Raw genomic sequence first — 21,440 nt, forward strand, 5'->3', positions numbered from 1 at the left:
GTTCTCCTTTTTTTTTAAATCATATTTTTTTCTGTGAAATCAGCAGCATACACAGCAGTAAATATTCCTGCGGCTGATGGATTTGGTAAGTGGTTTTAATCAAGAGCTTTCCTTTTTCATCAATCAGCCTTCCCCGCAACCCAGGAGAAACCCCTACATATGTCATCGATACACCCAGATAGCAGAGCTATAAGTCTGATTTTTTGTGATGTTAATACAATATTATGATAGATATCTATTAGTGGGGAGAGTGGAGCAGCAGACAGACTCCAGCTCCTCTGACAGCGGCTGCTCTTTCTTTGTCAGTGTCAATCCGCGCCGGAGTCGCGGGGAATGAGCGAATGTGACAGGAGAGGACCGCTCCAATTATGGATGAAGGGATACTATCTACTCCCACTGGTTGATGTGATTTATTCGACGGTCCCTCTGCATTTATAGAGCAGCAGATTGTAGCTGCTTATGAAGTGACAAATAGTGCTCAATGACATTGACTGACTTGTCTGATCAATTTAGCTCGTCTGAAAAGTAGCCGTGAATTGCTGTCCTTGTTGAATGACGGCATGAACAGTCCCGGCTCAACTTTAGCGACATGAAATCTCAAATGCCATTAGAAAAACTATTAAAGAGGACTCCTTTTAATCAAATAACATGATAGTTCCATACAAAGAATGAAAAATAGAAACCTTTCCCACAGCTTTGCTTTGAAATGCACCTCACTTAAAAAATGTTTTGCCTTCGAGACCGTGTCAGGAGAACATTTTTATTATTTTATAAGTTCCTGAATATTTGATATATTTTGGTGGAGGAGCAATGTATCTGACAGAGGGGAAATGAGTGAAATTTTCTTGCAAGAACCAATACAGAAACTTTTCATGTTTTCTAGAAAAGTTGCCAACTGTCCTGATTTTATTGAGCCTCAAGTCATTAGATTAATTTTAAATTTCAGAGCTCCTGGAATCTGGTGATGATGTAATCTAGCTTTTATATTAAAATCAAGAAGAAAAGTAAAAAAAAGAAATTCCTAGTCTTATGTGATTTTAGTGAACGCAGTACAACCAAAATCCAAAATAAAATTGGAAGGCAACTTAAAAATGCTGAAGGGTTTTTGTGGATTTTGAGGAGTAACCTTAGGACTACTGGAGCCTGGCAGGACTTTTTCCCACTTGGGTTTGACAGCACAGGAATTTCTTAGAAGTCTGGCTCATTTTGGTAGAACTGTTAATACCCTCGTATTGAAAACTGTCAAACTCTCAGTGGCTGGAAGCCCTCCTGGCAGAGGGAGTGGTTACATGGGAAGAGGTGGCAGAGCCAGGCTCTTGGGTGCCACAGAACTCCCACTGCTTTCCTGAGCCTTGGCACAGCCCTTCTAGTAATGCTGGAATTACATGATAAGGTGTCATTTGGCATAAGCAAAGGCCTCACAATAATTCCTTTAAACAAACACTGAATTAAAAACCATTGAGAAACCGTTAATAATTGTATTTTATCTAGCATTAGATTAGTATTTTTTTAAAGTCATAATGTCACGTCACACCTTATAAATAACCCTTATGATATTTCTTATATGAAGCAGGCACAGGAGTTGCCTGTGAATGGTAATTCCATGTGTAAATATATACAAACTTGTGAGGGAGTCTACACACACATATCAATATATATATGGTCACAGCACAAATAAATCAATGTCTGCATGTGGGGGGTGCGTGTGCGCTGTTCATTATATATTACAATATTAAACTGTTATCCATGCACAAGTATATTTATGTATATATTTCAATTTATTAGAGCTAGGCAAGCCTTTACAGACTTAATAAAGAGCACCAGCACTATAAGCCAAGAACTATTTTTCCCTTTCCCTGTATTATTCAAATTTATTAAACAATATTTCACATTTGTTTGACACAATGTCAAACTCGGGACTCCTAAAGAACTGCTGCAGCTTTGGAACTGTTATGCTTTCTTGGACTTTAATCATTTTTGGCAAGGCTCCATTTCCTGTCAGAAAGTGAAACAGCTTAGGAATGTCATTTTCACGAAAGAAAACAGAGAGAATCCGAGAGGAAGTTCTCCTCCACTCCAGAGCCCCTAAGATACTCAAACACACTCGCAGGAGGGCTGGAATACATCAAACATTAGCAGAGGGAAAAGGACACACTTTTCCCACATTAAAATACATGGATAAAGTTGAACTTTTGCTAAAAATAGTTCCCATGACTAATCCTATTAAGTTTTTAAAAAATTGGGCTGTATCTCCCTTGAAGTCAAATTGTTTTTTAACTTTAGAATGACATTAGAAAAAGACTCTAAAGTGCCTTTGCTTAAGTCAAAGTCCCCGGAAGATTATTTTTTTCTTTTCTGCTTTTTTAAAGCGAAATATGAAAAATGAGGACAGGAGCATGGATGACTCTTCTAAAAGGGCAATTTACCTATTGAAGAGGAGAGGAGGAGCAGTCTCTCCCAGATCATCGCTGGTGATTTACTGTCTAAAAGAGAGGCTCCCTACAGAGGGAAGAGGTTCAAGGGAGCAGACACAGACTAACACTTCCCTGGGCCAGCTCAATGCCTCCAGAAGCTGAGCACAGCCAAAGGGGCAGGGATAGAAGAAGCCCTGTAACACTTTTGGGCAAGAATCACCTCTTTTCTTTGATCAGAAGGCTGGTTACGTAAAAACCACCTTGACTGCCTGTTGTGGTAGGGAAACAAGTAATGGCCAGATGGATTTTGAGAACACAATCCACACCCCAGCAGGAAAAACACTGCACCAGGAAAGTTAGCAGTTCCCACCACATCGTGGCCACGTTGGCAGTAAATAGAACTAAGGACTTCTGACAACCACCAGATCCCTGTAAAATTTATGAATCCTATTTGAAGCTCATCTGAGTGCTTTTCTAGCAGACCAAAAACTTCCCAAGGTTTACACCATCCTTGTTTGTCCTAACATCCCAGACAGAAATCCCAAGCTATGGTAATACCACGGTTGTTTCAATGGGAAAGCAGAAGGGAGTTGGCTGCAGAGGAGGGTGAGAATCCACTCCTAAAGGAAAAACCATTTGCAACAGGATACGGAGATAAAAAGGATGTTTATCTCATTCAAGGAATTTGACCTAAATCCAAACCACACTCATACACAATAAGGAAAGGCAGGTAGGTTTATCTATTGCATTTTCCCTAGAATTGGGTTAAATACCAAGTGGTGGGATTTAAGGAGCCTTGCAAATTTCTTAGCCCTGATTGTTTTGGTTGTGATTTGTGTTTAAACCTGTGTGTTACAAACCCCAGTGGGGCACAGGCTGCCCTGGGGCCCAGATCAGTGAGGCCAAGCTGGAAGGACATCCCAGAACTGTGATCCACGGCATACAAACATAGGAAGAGAGCACCCAGCTGGCAAAACTGAGCAGAGTGTGATGTGTTCAACAAAAAGATGAAATCCTAAAGGGAAAAAATGTGACCTATATGTGTGTTTTGAAAAGCATGCATACTTCTAGCTCAGTCACAAGAAAGATCAGTAGTTGGTATTAATGAAATGAGAAGGATGTTGGAGAAGGAAAGATAAAGTGAAAATAAATTAAGAACTCCCTTAGCAATAAACTTAAACTTTCTGTGAGTTGCTATTTGGGGTTTTTTTTCTATGGATAGATGAACACAGAACATAAGGGGATGAGGAATGGAGAGGTCACAGGAGTTGTCTGCTTCCATAAACCTTCACATCTCCCTGTTTAAATTCATCCTCCATCTACCTTCAGCACTGAATAGGGAGTGAATGTAACAGCAGAAACATCCCTCAGGTTTGTACAGGTAGAGGCACACAGGCATTCCGTTAGGGAAGGGAAAGAGAAAAGCAAGTTGTGGTGGGAAAACCACCCCCCTTGCACGTGCTTTTTCTCTCCGTCTCTCAGGCAGCCAGGTCAGGTACAATGGGGTGGTCCCAGCATGTCCCTCACACACCAGGGGACTGTAAAAACTCTCAGCATCAGCCTACATCTGCTTGCCTTGAAGTCGTCCCCCCCACCCACACTTCCATAGCAGCTGAGTGAGGTCAATCCCCAAACACTTGTGAACACGTCGCTCCTTCCCACCCCCCTGAAGCCACTCTGGCAGCACTGTTTTCTTTTCTGCCCCCAGCTAAGCTTTCGTGGTGCTCTCTGATGTTCCTGCAAGGAATGACTCATTCCCCCAGCCCAAACCTGTCCAATAGGCACCTTTGCTCTTTCCATTTTCCCATTGCACCACTGCCACATTTCCTGACAGCATCTTTTTCCTCGGACCAGCCTCACTGCTGAATCGCTAATTCCAACCCAGCACAGGGCATTTGTTTGTTGTCAAAGTATAACTTGGTGTTTGCACTTACAATAGTGTCTTGTAGCAGGTTAGTCACCGAGGAACATTTCCAGTCATTTATTTTCCAGCACAGGCTACAGGTTTCCACGGCTATACTCCACAGGAGAAAAAAAAACAAAAAGAAAGAAAAAAATTCCAATTTCATGTGTAGATTAAATACTTCAAAGTCTCATACACTCAAGCCATCACTAACACATGCAATAATATAAACTGGAATGAATTTCCAGGATGTAGTAGGCTGAAACTCGCTTTCGGAGCGGCAGGGTTGAAGTGCACTTTGACACCAGCCCTCCCCATCCCCTCTCCCCATACCAACTAACTCCTCCTTACCTCACCTTCTTCTCGTGATTGGCCCAGTCTCACAGCAGCTGGCAATCACCAATTAACACCAGAGCCTGTGAATTTGTCCAAGCTACAGCTCCATCTGCACTTCTGGCCCATCACTGTAGTATCAGTTTATACTGCAAACCCGTGAAACTCATTACAAGTTCCTCCAAAAATCTCTCCATTCCTCAGCACCCAATCCTTATTCAAACTCATCTTTACCCTCATTATATCCTGTTTACTTCCCTGCATGTTAAGGCAAATATAAAATAAGTTCAGAAAGCCCTCTAAGATCATCAAGTTGGACCGTTAGCCCATCGCTGCCAAGCCCACCACTAACCCATATCCCCAAGTGCCACATCTACAAGCCTTAAATCCCTCCAGTAATGGGAACTTAAACAGACTCTATGAAGGGCTATGTGATAAATCATTGTTAAAAGTTTTGCTTGTATTGTTGAAGGAGTCTTCCCTTTATACTGGCGGGAAAGAATCTGGAGAGCGAAATCTGTATCTGGAGCTATACTCCTATTTTTCTGTACAGTTAAATACGTGTAAGGACTTACTTAACTTCCTGAATTGAATAAAGATTAAAAAAAGAGAAAAGAATAGAAAAATCCACAATTAACCGCACTGTTAATTAGCTGTTAAACAATGATCACCATGCCCATTCTTCTTGATAAACTGTGCCACTTAAATCCCAGCCTTTTCCCACTCCCGTTGCTATAGGTGCCTCTCAAACAGCAGTTCACACATTACACTTGGCCCTCCTCCCTTCTGTCCCAGCCTGGTACCTCCTCGAGGGTGTCACACGCAGCCATCCATTTATCTTCCCTTTTTATCAGCTTGCTGAGCCATTCAAAGATGGGCAGAACTTCTTGAGGCCTCCCCCCTTTTTCTTCCTCCCCCCAACATTTCCATTTATATCTAGATTTTTCCAAGCCCAACACAACCTAATGGGCAGGAGAAGGCCTTAGCCCAGATTGTTTAACAATGCCTTGAGGGGCTTATTCACCAAAGTTCGGCACTCTGATGAACAGCTTGCTGCAGCTCTAATGGTAAGGCATATAAAATGCATCATACATTAAATTTAATGTTGCCTCATTAGTCTTAATTAGATTCCTACATTACACCAGGATTATAGTTTCTTCGTGTTTATGTTTACTCCTAAAATGAAGTCTACACTAGACAACAGTTTGGTGTACTTTCTAACCTTTGAATAAATATGCCCTGAATGGATACCTATGGATATTCTTAACCTTGAAGAAGCAGAAATTAGGTGTTGTTGCAAATGCCTTTGAGACAGAGAGACTGCTTAGAGTCAAATACAAAGGAATAAATTTAAAGGAAAAAAAATATAGCTTGCAAACATTAGAAATTAACTTCTCTTTTAAAGAGTACACAGAGCAGGGAAAGGAAGGGACTGTTTGCTTCAAACAAGTGGTGGCTTTTCTGTTTCTATGAATGCTTTGATTGCTCTCATACTAATTAATTTTTTCTTCTAGATTAGATTTTTTGCAGTTTATTTTCTTTCAGTTGTAAAATCTGCTTCCAAGTGATGCCACTAATTCCTCTTTGGAACCTGGTTGGTTGGAACTCTGCTTGGTTGAGCAGAGCTCATCCCACGATTAGTCATAATGACCTACACCAGGACCACGCATATCAGAGGTGAACAGTTTTTAAAATGGAGCATCCCACTTTTCTTCCTGCAAGTAATTGAACAAGCAATTTTAAATTTCAAAAAGTTTGGAAAAAATAACATTTTTTTGGTAATGTCAAACAGAAGCTTGATTGTTATAAGCATTGAAAAGGTGAAAGCTGGTTTGCCACATGCTGCCATTCTCAATATTTTGGCTCAGATCTTGCCATGAAATAGTTCAGCCTCTTGAAGCTCTTTCTCACCCAGCACAGAGTGCAATTCATACAAGTCCATCTATTTCTTTCTGACTGATTTGTCCAAGCACCCACAGTAGTATAGGAGCAAAGAGAAGTCAATTAGAATTATTACCAGTTAGTGTTCCGCTGATATTTTTAATATTATTTCCTTTCATGTCCCATACCATTAATTTGATAAAATTTAATAAAATTTCATTTGAATTTGCACGTGTCCTGGTTTACTTGTTAATTAGAATTTGAAGAATATTATTGAAAAGACAGTGCAAATTTGTATGTTTCATTTGCTTAAGGGTTTAAGAGAAATTATTTTGTCCTGTTTGGATTTACCCTTTTCAGAAATCTTTGCACAAAAGCGAGCATTTGAGGTTTCTTAATATTTCATTAGCCCTACCAGGTACACGAAAGTAACATTATTTCCTCTGAGAAAAAACAAGCTGACTTAGGCTTTGAAAAATCCTTTCCTTGGCTCAGGAAATGGGGAAAATGCTTAGGAAAATTTTCAAGAGTTATCTGGCTTTAAAAGTAGATCAAAGTCTAAATATTTGTTTCACAGACAGTACTGAAACAATTATTTAAATGACGAAGAGTGGAGTGCACATGTACTGACTTTGTTCAAAATAGAATTTAAACTTTTCATCCATCTACACTACAGTAGCACGTTTCCTTAGGAATGACATCTTGGGAAAGGCCTGTACAACACAAAAAGGAAAAGGTTTACATTTTCTAAAATCCCCTAATCCTGCCTTTTCGCAGTCTCTCCATAAATTGTTACCTTTTTCCTGAGGGAATAAAAAGCTCAGTGGTTTCTTCAGTTCCTGGGGCAAACTGCAGCTACAGAACAGCTTAAATCCCAAACAAACCAACCAAAACCCCAGAAACACAGAAAACTACCATTCTTCATCATGAATTCAAGGAATAACAAAATCTATCAGTAAATATGGATGAGGGCCATATCAATGGGCTACGGATGGATTCACAGGAGGAAAGAGGACTGGATGTACTAAGGACATATCTTTAGCAGCTAATATCACATATAATTACAGCACAGTGCTGAGCATCTGAAAGAAATTTGAGAGTAGAGGGGTGAAAAAAGCAGTGACTAGATGATGATCTGTTATTTAGAAACTGATGCCCAGGAACACGCACTCACTTTTATCTTAAAACCACACAAAGTGTTTCAGAATGGGCAAGACTTAACAAAATTGTTTCTTTTGCCAAAAGGCCCAAGAAAAGTCAACTCTGTCTCTTGCGTGGGTTGGCTGTGAAGCAGGATGCAGCCAGGCAGGATACATCCACCTCCCTCCACCCTGCTTCATTCAACCTCCAGCAAAAAATAATAGATGTTGTAGGAAGGCTGTGACTTTTTGTCTTTTTACTGCCTTGCTGCCGTGGCCTGCTGGCAGCAAGGACAGCCAGCCATGCTGGGCTTCACTGGGAAAGGCTCCCAGCATGGCTGGAGCTGGATCCATGGAGAAGGGGAGCATGTGAACCCCAGGCACCCCATGCTGCAGACCAGACCTCCAGATGTTGGAAGAGCAGTGTCTCCCGCTCGGCGAACGATGGAGGAGGCGACGAGGGTGGTGATCCTGCTGTCGGGAACTGCTCTGCTCTGCAGAGCTGGCAGGAGATGAGAGGTACGTTGTGCTCTGCAAAGAGCTGCAGCAACTTCCTCCAGAGCAACAGGGAGCTGAGCAAAGGGCGGCTGCACTGTAAATCACAGCTCCAAGGCTTCCACAGGTGAGGCACAGCTGGGCAGGGCTCTGCACACCGGGACGGAGCAGGCAGGATCTGGTCCAACCCATTGCTGTGCTGGTTGAATCCAGACTTTTCATTTTGCTGGCTCTGTGTGAGGGGGATCTATCGCCTTCCGGTTGGATTTCTTTTGAGACATAAAGAAAGCTCTGGGACAACACCCAGAAGTGGATTAATTAATTTATTCTGCCTTCCCAAACAAGGTTCGAGCGTTTCCGGGATCAGCCGCGCTCCTCGCACGCACATGAGCTGTTCTGGCAGGGGCGCCTCAGCCCAATTTGGTTTGAGTGACAAAAGTTAATTTTATTGATGCACAGCCTTCTGTGATGCTAGGTAGGAGGTCCGACGATGCAAATCAAACTGCTTCTCCCAAAATATCCCAGTGATTGATAATGAGGCAGTGATGCAGATTTTTGACACTTTTGATCCTACCACAAGCAAGTGCTAAATTTAGACCCGAGAATTTAAAAAGCTAATGCCACGTTGCTTTAAAAGCGATCAGTGGAAGATATACATAGCTTAACAAAGTCCAATGTTATTCAATGAAGATTTATTTTTTTCAATGCCAAAACAAAGCTGTAACAAGCAAGATTTCAACAATAAGAGGGAAAAATTAACTTGAAACAAACCTAGGTATAGAAACCTGTCAAATATGCTCTTCAAGTTTAATTTCATTTCTTGTGGAAAGGTTATACATTGCATTTTGATTTCACTACTGTATATCTACATACATATATGTGTCAACTATTCTGCAAGGTGTATAAGGAACATATCCAGAAGCATTTGAACAAGGAAGATGACTGACATTTACAAGAAAAGCCTTTATTATATGTCTATATTTTGTTTCATTAATCATGCATGTTCATTAACCAATCATGGTAATTTATTATGCATTGTTTGAAGACATGTTGCATTACAATGGTGTCATTGTCACTTTGATCATCTAAAGATCTCACAGGATGACATTTCCAACCAGAGGACCTGGCTCCTCTCTACGTGCTGCATGAATATGTACTAGAGACTCAGAAGTGTTAAAAAAAAAGGAAAAAAATCAACAACAAACCTGCAGTGCAACAGTGTTTGCAAGATACAGAAATTAATTATGTAGCTCAAAGATAACCCACAAATTAGGTACAAATATTCAGGTGAAGTGATTTGCACATGATTTAATAGTGGATAAGCACCAAAAGGAGATGCTATTCATTTTGTCATGTAGTATTTGATCATTAAGTGTTTTGCTAGGTTGTATCATGCTCGATCTACACAACAATCTGAAAAACACACTCTTTACAAAACAACCTAAAAATGTTCTCAAAAGTCTGGGCTTTCATCACGACCGGCTCTTGCATTTATATAGTGAGAAACTAAATATACGTTTATCAAAAGATAGTTAGAGGCACCACTACCATAATGCAGCTCTTCTTTTCTCCTTCGTCTAAGGTCACTGCAAGAAATGTTGTGAACCTGAGCATTAGATAGAGTCTGATTTTATGGAACCAAGGTTTACAACTTCTTCACTGCTCATTTCTGCCTTCTATTGCACCTTTCATAAACCTTCTGATTAATATCAAACAGTGAACAACTCTGACAAGCAGGATTACTAATCCAACATAACTGTTTATAGTGTGAATGAAAAAAGCGCTCCATTTCCAGCCACTGCACTTAATAATAAATTCCTGTTGTACTTAAATGTTGAAGGGATTACATAACTGTCAGAGTTCCTTTAAATGTTAAGGGTAGTAATCATATTAAAGACATACTATACAGAAGCAAAAGCAAATGTCAGTTTAGCTATTATTACCATATTTGCATGGAGTTTGGAAATATAGGGCCAGATTCCTAAACACGTCACGTTTGGGCTGGTTGAGGCTGAGCAAAGAGGAAAAGGAGCTGCAAACCAACCCTGCCAGTCGTGCTGCAATCCTGTGCCATATAAGGGTCAGAAAAAGGAGCTTCACGTGCCCTAGCAGAGCCACGGGGCTGTTCTGGATTCCACCAGCTGAAACAGGACCACCAGGACAATTGTGCCAGAGAGACGGAGAGGAATGCCACACATTCCTCCTCCCTCGCTCCCTCTTCCGCTGCACATACTTCGTGCAAGGAAGCTGCTGGATTGGCTCAATACCATCCCAGGACAATTCTGAAGCACCCACTTAAGACATGCTTATGACAACTGTGACCCTCTTGGGTATCCCTAAGACAGCAAGAGCCAGGAATCTGGTGCAAACAAAATCAAATATGCAGATGCTCTCCGTGTGGTCTTTAGAAACTGATCCTCTGACCTCTGCTATTGGCTTAAACTTATTAAACACCCTGGAGTCAATTAGTGTCTTAGTAACAAGCAACACTATGAATTGTCCAGAGAAAATTAAGGTAGATAAATTAATTTAACTACTGAAAAATGAAATTTAAAAAAAACCCCAAAAGCACAGCAACAAAACCCCCAGCATACAGACCTCCAAACCCAATGAAGACCTAGATCTCAGATTGCACTCTATATTTACCTCCTTCCCTGCATTGGAATCATTTGCAGGATTAAAACCTGAGCCTGGCGCCTCCCCACACTACGATTATTGGCAAAGAAACAATTCTTTGACTGTCTTCCAGTACTCTTTTAAAGGACTGGGGTTATTCACGCAGAGCCACACCCCACATCCAGCAAGACAAGAGGAATGCTTGCCTGTGGAAGTTATGTGCACGCAATGAAACCCTTGTTCCCAAGTTAGAAATGGGACCCCATTATTAGCATTCCTGATATTCATAGCACTGCTGGCGTTCCACAGCACCCAGCAGGGCTCAGCCAGTAGCCTCAAGGAAAAAAATGTCAAACCTTAAGTTTTGTATCATCGTGAAATCAGTTAATTTCAGAACTACTCACCTGCAGTGAACTGCTGCAGTGTTACTTTGAGAGAGAGGATTCCAGCCATAGTCTCACCCAAAAGATGAATGCCAGTGATGCCAGTTGGTGCTGACGTCCTGGAAGAGCATCAGTGCTGAAATCCTTCCTCCAGTGCTCCCTGAATGGTGTTCCTTGGAGGTGCCCCACTGACACACTACCTCACCAGCAAGCTTTGCCTTCTAATAAATAGAATGATGAAAAGGCAAAGAGGAGCAATGCAATTAATTCACTTCACATTAAGGTCCAGGGATAGCTACAACACATTTGATACCTAAACATTAAGTATTGTCTGGTAAGCTACTCAGTGGTGGGTGGAAAGCAGTCTCCCATGGCTAAAGAATCCCTGAGATGTTGAACATTTTCCTCTACAAACTCAGAAATTCAAAACATTTGCCAATAATACACGTGTAAGAATAGAGATGGTCTCTTGATAGGGTCTAGAGAAGGTCAAATTGCTTTCAAACATTGTCTCCTTTTTTAGGATAGATATCACTATGGCAGTGATAAATATTTTGTGAAAAATCTAAATAAGGCAGGCTGGATGTTACATACTTACAACGGGTGTCACTAAAGAAGTTTTTTTTAAATTCCCCTAAGTGAAATTTCTAGGAAGGATTTTGGCAACTTTGTTAGTGTGGAAATCACCATGGGAAGGGCATTGGCCCCAAGGCGTTCGACGACCTACGATGTGTTCCCTGTCACCACGTCTGGCCCCTCTTCATATCAGCCTCTTCCTTTACAGGAATTTTGAGGTGACAGAGGAATTGGTCATGCTCCTGTTTCTCAGCATTCTTTTCCAAAAAAAACTATCAAAACAAACCACTTTTTTAAAATTCTTTTTTGGTTAGTGACTTTTTTTTTTAATATCTGGTTTGATGTTTGTCCACAAATGCAGAAGGAGACCTTGTGACTCAGCAGATGGTCACCTTACATGTTTTCCTGAGGGTCGGAAAGGTTCAAGGAGGGAACCTCACACTCCTTCTCTGGATCCTGAGGTCCCCCTGGCCCGTTGACATCTACCATCTAATGCCTGATGACAGGGCAATGGAGACTGCATGTTTCAGCTGCATTTCTAACACTATCAAAGCCCCTTTTCCTTGTAACTGAACTGTTCTAATTATGCACATTTCCCTTTGCTGTACTCCTCAAGGTCTTGTCTCACCAAATGATGTAACTCTTGATTACAGCTCTTGTATTGAGCTTGTACAACGAGGCTGAAATACTCCTGAACACCTTGATGACAAGTACATGGATTTGCCTGGCAAAACAATAACCACGCTAAAGCTCTTTTAACATCCTGGTTCCTTTGCTGAAAGCATCTGCCTATACTGTCAATTCATCCTGTGCCTCTTGGGTGCCTGACTTCAGCATAAGCATGCAAGTCCTATAAATGAATACATGCCGCTGGGGGTAGCACTTACAGTAGAAGAGGATCGTCTCATGAGTGATAAGGGTGACAGAAGTGCAAAGCAGAGCTGAGTGGATCTGGCACTCACATTGCGAACAACACAGCATCCGTACGGGAAGATTTTCCCACAGAATGACATGCAATAATTTATTCTAAGCCCTTCCAACTTGTGTGTGGTTGTTTTTTTTTTGATTTGGGATTTTTTTTTTCTTCCCCTCCTCTGTGAAGTTTCTATCTTCTGCAGCTCTTCTCTAAATAACTATTTTAGATGCCACTGCTGAAATGAAATGCATCATTTGAAGGAAAACTAACCCGTCTGACCAAGTAAATAATTACTAGTCAACACTATCTCCATATAACTACATTCTACAAAAGAGCATCACTGAGAAAAAAGGGTGGGTTTTTATACTAAAATGATCTACTATACAATGGTCTAAGGTAACAGTTTTAAAAAGACCCCATTTTTAACCAGAGATTATAAGCATACAAGTAAAATAAAAATATGCCTCACAAAGTTTTAAGCAGGAAATGCTGTTTTTCAATGACAACCCTGCACCGAGCATTTCAACTTCCTAAAGGTCAGAGCATGAAGGACTTCCAGATCCCCCAATGCTGTGCAGCACAGAGGAGCAGAAAAGCTCTCATCCTGAGCCAGATGGGTTTCCCAACACATCCACTGTAATGTCTCCAACACCAGCCACCACCAGATGTTTCAGCAGATGCCAGAGTGGATGAAATAAAGGTGGCTGTGGGATACTCCTTGTCTTCTAGAGGAGATCAAACATATGACCTGGAACCAGATAGGTACAGGCACTGTGCCATCACCACTGAGAGCCATAAATTGCAGTGGGACATCCTCCCGTATGTTGCTGCCCTGACCAAAACCTCTGCTGGAATAGGTAAAATCCACTAATCCCAGGGTTTGAAGTCATAGTGGAAAAGTCTGAAGACTCCCTGGACATCTACAGACATCCCTTCTGTCTTTCCTCCAACTTTTCTTATCTCCCCTTCCCACCTAAATCCTCCCCCTGTTGCTGCTTAGCTGCATTGTTCAGCAATTTGGTAAAAACAGCTATAAACTAAAAAAAACCCCACACATTGCTACACTTACCTGATACATAAAGTCCACAGACTAAAATTTACATATTTTACAAAGATGCGTAGTAGATTTTAAAAAACTTCCAGTCCATTTAAATACAGACATTCAAGCAAAGGCAACAAAAACCTTATACTTCTTCCCTGAAAACTTTGCTAAGCCTCAAGCCTTTGCTCACATGTCCATGAGACATGATCCTCTTGCCTCTTGCTGCCTGTTCTCCAGCTGTTGGTGGTTAGTGCAAAAGAAACAGGGAGTCCAATCCTGCTCTTCAAAACCTTTTTGCTTCATTCTCAGGCACCTTCTGCCTTCAGCAACCTGGGCAGAGACTGGTTCTTAAACATGCTCCTTTAGACTAAAACTCCCTCCCAAAAAAGCACTGAAAGGAGGTAAGCACTCAGAATTAGTCAGTTCACTTAGTCTTGATTTTCCTAGGCAGCAACCTCAAAATATAAGCACAGCCTTCAAAACACAAGCTTGGAATGTCAACTAAAGGTCACCATTTTATTATTTTTAAACAAGCTAAGTAAGAGCCTTAAAAATTCCAAATGGAAAAGAAAGAGTAATGATGTAGCAGTTTGAACCATTTAACAAGTTTAAAATATGAAAATCCTTTAGAAGAAGGAAATCCATGTGGTGAATGACCAGCTCTCACCTTGGTGTAAACCAGTGGGAAAGGGGAGGAAGAACTTTTTAGAAAAGTACTACAATATCTGCAATAATTGGTGGGTTTGAAAGGTGAGATTATCAGAGATGAGTCCACAAGAGAGATCTGCTGTGGATTTAGCAGACAGATTCTCCGGGTGGTAAATCTCACAGCACAGAGCTACAGCACCATAAAAATCACACACAAACTTATATATATACAGCAGATTTTTAAAAAATTACCATAATTAACAAATAGGAGGAAACACAACAAAACTGGTTTGAGAAAGAGCCTGTGAGGTGCTGAGCAGGTCTGTTCCATCAGGTATCTGTGATGCTCCCAGGGCATTGCTGCAGGAGCATGTGAATCTTTGCTCTGAGCATACAGAGACTGTCTTAACAGATTTCCGTAATACATACGTGATTTAAAAACACACTTTCATTTAAAAGTTCAGTTTTTGTAAGCACATCAAAGCTTTGAAAATGTAGATTTATTGCTTTTGATAGTGCATATTAATAATATTGATATAATTACCACTATTCATATTTGAAGACTCACGAATACAAATTTTTCAAAGATTACTTGAAATTCAAAATGGGGAGTAAAGAGATCCATAATTTAGTGGGTAGAAGTGGGAGTCAAGTTTTCTGGAGCCTAATTTTCCCAGTGTTTAAATATTGCAGAGAATCAATGTAAAGCTCTGAAATGAACTTTGGAAAAACTATTCATTCCCTTTACTACACTTATCCAATACATAAACTCAATAGGCTAAAATTCATCTACTTTACAAAGATTTGGTGCAGCTTAATAGAGTGCTTTGAGATCTTGTGATGAAAGAGTGAACCCAAGTACAAAGCAATATAATAAAGATAGCACCATTAATTAGAATTATTAAAATTCATACACTAAAATCTATAATCTAAGCAGTAGGGACCAAGTTATTCATGGGTGTTTAAAATAAGGAAGAACATTAAGAATACTAATTTGGACAATTGAACCCGGCATACCAAAACTGTCCCTTTTGTTCTGTTTAGCCTTTGGGGAACAGATAAGTTCATACAGAAAAGAAGAATAAGCTGCTGTGTCTATTGTCTTTGATTTGGTTTTTAAGATGGTCAGTTAGTACTTAACAGCAAGTGCTAAAGAAAACTATTCATTTCTGGAGCAACCAGTGGTGTGATGGGGTAAAAATGGCTTTTTTTTCATTTAGAAGGAGAACAACACTCTTGCTGTCACAGGAGGTGGCTGATGAGGAGATGAGGCCGAGCGAGGAGATGTTTGGATGGGGCTCTGAGCATCCTGGTCTAGTGGAAGATAACAGGGGCTGGAATGAGATGATCTTTAACCCAAATCATTCTGTGAATATATAGGTGCCAGTGAGAGCCACAGTCCATGCACAAGCCAGCTCCTTGTGCCTCATTTTTCAGACTTCCACCCTCCTTGCCAATGCCTTCAAGAGAAAAAACACTGGGAGCCTCCACATGCAGTTTGCCTAAGCCACACCTAGTCTGGAGAGATGAAGAGCTGCTGTGAGTGTGCTCCTCTATGTCCCATCCTGCCATCTCCATCCAGACAAACCTTGCTCTAGCAGACAAACTTACACGTGCAAAGCTCTGCTTGGAGGCAGCAGGGTTGTCCAGCAACACAGGTGTCCAAAATAAGCTACAACAATGGCCACATCAGATCTGCTGCCAGCCTGGGGACTGTGACTAACTTGCGCATACATTTGCATAAGTTATATAAAAATGAATGTATAAAGTTATATTTATCTGTACTTGTATCTTCTTTGATATGAGTGGATGTTGCTTGTCCACCCACAGTAAAAACTTACAATTTTGTAGGCTTATAAATACAGAGAGCAAGAGAGCAAATTACAACAGATTTCTCCTAGGTTACACTTCAGATGTTCTTCAGAGGAGTGGAGTTGTGGACAGCAGTGAGGGCTTGTAGCACATCAACAAATTGGCCACCATTGTGGCACCGTTTCCAGTGCTCGTGTTCCCATGAATAATGGAATTGGTGTGATAAATAACTTCAGTCCTTCACCTTTATTCCCCAATGCATCCAAGGTCCTTGCACCAATCCCATGAGTTACAGTTCTCTGCCTGCACTCCCTCTTGCTCTATCCCATCCCAAACTGGACACAAATGTGGGAAACCATGGTCTGAGCCAAATCCCACTGGAAGTTGGTGGGAGTTTTCTTGTTGACTTCAAAGGGAGCTGGAGCAGGTCCTCACTGCATAGCAAGAAAGATGTTCATCGAGATTTATAAACATGATTTTTTGTTCATCTTTTTACTGCCTAACTTCATAATCTCAGTTTCCTGGACTGATGCCATGGATTGCTGTTCTGTTGCTGATTTACAATAAACAGAAGAAAAACTCTGCAAACATATATTTTACTGCCAGTAACACACACTTCAAATTCCTTCTGTATTTTCAATGAAAAAAAAAATTACTAAAAAGATCTAGAGAAAGTACAGTATCTGGCTTAATCCCTAATTGAAGAAGAGTAGATTGTTATGGAGACACAAATTATATTGTACATAATGAATTTCATCAGAATACAAATATAACAATATTGCTTTTTCGCCTTTCAACTAGGGAACATCCTATTTTAAACTTGGGAATCATTTAGCTTTCAGATTTCTCAAAGTATTTGCAAGGAGACTTGGAATTTCAAAGTAATTGCAAGTGTATGTGAAGCTCAAATCCAGCTTAATGACAAAGGGGGAGAGAAACCAAGAAATCTTAATTAGCGTAACCAGCAATAACTAGATTCAGTTTCTGGGTGAACAGTGTCAGATTAGTACAAGGAAACAAAACATTCATTTAGGAAATATCAAGGTTTTGTGGGAAGGAAGAAAAAACAGTTTGGGAGATCTTAAGTTCAAGTTGCCATTACCCCTCTGAAACATCAGTGCTCAAATTGTCCAAGATAACAAAATGACTGAACTTTCCTCATTGAGATTAGTTTGATTTATCATTAAATTTTTGCTTCAAAAGTTGCACCATGGATACACCTAATGTATTTAGTCTTAAGAAGAGAATTAGGAAGGAAAAGTCCCACTAAAATATGATTAATCCCTACCTATGTACAGATTTACAAACAATTCTCCAGGGAACGTAAATTCCTGGGTAGCTGCCTCAGCATATAGAGATATATTTGTAGTTGTTATTCCATGCCCATGCTCTGATCTCTGTAAACACAGGATTAATGAGTTTTCTTGAAACTTTCATTGTGTATCCAACTGAACAAGAACATCTTCTTTGGGTAACACAATATAAATTACCTAATTAAGACACATGATCTGTGTAATAAACCCACATATATAAAACATGTGCAGCAAAGAGTTTTTCAGTCCAAATGTGTCAATAGATTTTTTTTTTCCCAATTCAAGGGAAGAAAAGTATGCCACATGTAGACTAACAGTCTCCCAAATTTCCTTTTTCTTTTTTCTTTCAATTACGAGAGCATTGTCGTTACACAAGTCTAAAGCAGAGCTCCTCATGCTGGGAGATTTGTGATTTATTTTCAGATTTTAACCGAAAAATGCATGATATGTTCCACTTTAAGAGCTGATACATATCTATGATGTTTTAAACGTGTACAGTAGCACTATAGATCATTCTGTACCATCAATACGATTATTGCTGAATAAAAAATTAGCATGATATAGACTAAGTATAGCACATAGAATGCCAACAGCTCGAAGCTCCAAAGTAAGAATGTGATCCTTGTGTACATAAAATGGAGGATAATACAGCAGCAGAGTGTTGCTGTCTCCTCAGTGTACAGCACCGGGGACACTATTTGAAAACAAACAAAAAAACCCCCACAAAACTAAACCCAAAAATACTCAGTTCTGCATAGAACACAATAAACTGTCTGGCAAAACCACTGGAATTAACTCAGGGGGAAAAAAAAAGTCAAAAAACTACCATTTTTAAGAAACATTACAGATTTAAACTCCACCTGTTTCATTTACAAAAGAGAAGGATTTTGATAAAAGTTAAATTTGCTGAAGCATAAGTAGTAAGAATCAAGTTCTGAAGGTCAGAGGAGTAAAGAAATGTAAGAGAGAAATATTTTTTATACTGAAAAAAATCTACCATAGAACAACATATTAAAATTTGGTTTTTTCCAAGGAAGAATATATCTCAAGCTGAGTCTTTGGGAACTACTTAAGCTGAAGCATAAATTGGAAATATCATGGTGATATTAATGAACAAAGCTCTATGGCCTATAGATCAAGGGGTCAGACCAGTCCCTTCTGACCTTTAAATATAAGAGCAGCATTTTATTTAGGGCTTCTACTCCTTGTGTTCTCTTAGTCCTGAGAATTCCCAGTCACAATTAAACTCTGCATCATGCAAGATCCCGAGCAAACAGACACATTTCATGAGCTGTCCCCAAGAGTCTACAGCCTTTAAGCTCAGTTTTACAACTTGCAGTGGATGAAGTTCCACACAAACGGGATCATTTTCCCTAATTCAGTGATAACACAATACTGACTTTTATTAAAATGGTATTTCTTTCATTTTGCCATCACGATATTTGGGAGTTCGACTGCATTCCTAGCTAAGTGGCCTATTCTGTTTTACTCATAAATTGCCATTTAAAATTCCCAAGTTTATTAACTTTAAACTCCTGGTTCCAGCTATTTGAGATGACAAGGCAGAAGGCAGGCAAGGGCCCTGTGATAGAACATGACATGTACATGTTCCTGGAGAATACACTGGGGACTCCTCTCTTTAATCTGACCTCTCCAACACAGAAATGCTCATTACATTGGCCAGACAGATTATTTTCATGTTTTAAGGCCTCAAAAGTTTCCAAGCTATCCAGGAAAATATTTACTAATGATCATTTTGGCATATCTGAGCTAACGGGGTGTCCCAGCTTCAGTTATAGGATCACAGAATGGTTTGGGGTGGAAGTGACCTGAAAGATTATCTTGTTAGAGCACCCTGCCATGGGAAGGGTCACCTTCCACTCTCCCAGGTTGCTCCAAGGCCTGTTGAACCTGGCCTTGGACACTTCCAGGGGTGGAGCAGCGTCAGCTTCTCTGGGCAGCCAGTGCCAGGGCTTCACCACCCTTACAGGGAAGAATTTCTTCCTAATCTCTAACCTAAACCTGCTCTCTATCAGTGGGAAGCCATTCCCTGTGTCCTGACCCTCCAGGCCTTGTCCCCAGTCCCTCTCCAGCTCTCCTGGAGCCCCTTCAGGCTCTGCAAGGGGCTCTGAGGTCTCCCTGGAGCCTTCCCTTCTCCAGGTGAGCACCCCCAGCTCTCCCAGCCTGGCTCCAGAGCAGAGGAGCTCCAGCCTTGGAGCAGCTCCACGGTGTCCTCTGGACTCTCTCCAGCAGCTCCGCATCCTCTCACATTGGGGACCCCATAGCTGGATTCAGTCCCCATCTGTTGGAACAGCCATATTTTCTGCTGTCCCTTGGAGGTCTCGTGCTGATGAACGTGCTTCTGGCTACTGGCCAGAAGCTGCACACACCATGTTTAAGCAGTGCAGTTCGTGTCCCCGGAATTGTTGTATTTCTGCTCACCACAATAGTTACTAAAAGCTTGTGCTCCAGACTGGTGGGATTCAGCTTCAATTTTTAGCACACTATTTTCACTGCATCCTACACCCAGCCACAGCTTATCTATCATTTGATTCTGACAGATACATATTTTATATTTTGACAAGCTGCCCACTTGACTGCTTTCCTGTGACATCATCTTATCTCTGAATGTACCAACCTGTTAATAACTTCATTTTCTGGTTGAATTTTTCCAAATTAAATTAAGCAGGCGAAACATGTTAAGCTCACCAAGTCCTCTTAACACTTCTGCTGAAGGGCATCCTCTGATAGCTTGATTTTGAAAAGGGCAGCACACAACCTGTTCAGACAGGGATCTGGTCCAAAATATCAGGTTTCTGGAAGGTATAAGATTTCTCCCTCAGCTAAGAAATGTAAAAAGGACAAAACACACAACTTAAAAACAAAAATTAAACTTTTACCATCTGATAACTGATATTCTAAAAATTATGTCATTATTTAATGGTAATTGAAGAAAACTCTTATGAGATAAAAAGAAGCAATAAAATCTAACAAACTAATTTTCAGGTTTTCTGTTGTATATAGAAAGATGGAAGTTAAGTATTGTTCAGTGGTAGCATGAAATAATTTTCTCTCTATCTTGTGACAATAAAAGTCAGCAGAAACTTTTCCTTCATGTTAATTAAAACAATTTTAGGGAAAAAAATCTTCTTCCTGAATATACTATATAGTAGTAATTAAATATGGGCACTTTCATACTTATCTTATTCCATAATTAGCTTTTCTGTGGAAGCAATACTGCACTGGACAAGAAATCACAAGACAGTGACAAAATTTAATTGGATAACACGGACACAAAATCAGAAAACCAGGCTATTTTCCCAGCTGTGGAGCTCAGAACATTCCTTCCCATTCTGTGCCTCAGTCTGCTGCCATTTAAATTGAAAATGCTGCACCAAGAGAAGGAAAATCAATATGAAAACATAGCACAAGTTATTTTTTTCCCAGTTGTGTTACAATGCGAAACAGGGCACTCTTGGTTCCTAAAGGTTTTCAGTGCACTTGGGTTGTTTCAGAAACAAAGTTTGGCATTCACAGAGCCACAATCACAATTCCTGACCCACTTGGCTACTGGTAGTAAAGGAGGGGTCCAGAGGAGCAGAGCCACTCCATGCCCAGAGGTGAATCAGCATCTCTGGCCATCATCCCATCCTGGGGACAGTCCCAGTCATGGACCTCTGCACTCCAGACACACCCTGCCTCAGAGAAAGGGTTTTGGCACATACCCACACAAAGCCACCAGGACCATGACAAGGAGAAAGCCCAAAAGCCCAACAGGTTCAGCACCAGAAAGGAGCCCAAGGTCTCCAATCCCTTCATTTTCACTGTGTACCTACAGCCTGCTCTGCACTGAGGGGAGGGATGATGAGCTGAGAGAAAGGCTGCTAATATTCCCCTGGACTTACGTCTTTGAAAGCCTGCTCAGAGACCTGAACTGTGCAAAATAAATTACCTCTACAGTGGGACTTC

General features: G+C 40.7%; 1 long non-coding RNA gene across 1 annotated transcript in view; it reads right to left on the reverse strand.

Moving 5' to 3' along the window:
- Positions 1 to 21,440, reverse strand: part of LOC104694091 — a 122,023-nt gene that overhangs the window by 90,132 nt on the left and 10,451 nt on the right. Inside the window, exons 2-4 of the long non-coding RNA XR_005602366.1 lie at positions 20,181 to 20,314; positions 11,186 to 11,385; positions 4,349 to 4,428 (exon numbers count right to left, since the gene is read on the reverse strand). This is a non-coding gene — a long non-coding RNA (uncharacterized LOC104694091). The remainder of the gene's footprint in view (positions 1 to 4,348; positions 4,429 to 11,185; positions 11,386 to 20,180; positions 20,315 to 21,440) is intronic.

Source organism: Corvus cornix, chromosome 7, assembly GCF_000738735.6.
Source record: "Corvus cornix cornix isolate S_Up_H32 chromosome 7, ASM73873v5, whole genome shotgun sequence".
Taxonomy (NCBI): domain Eukaryota; kingdom Metazoa; phylum Chordata; class Aves; order Passeriformes; family Corvidae; genus Corvus; species Corvus cornix.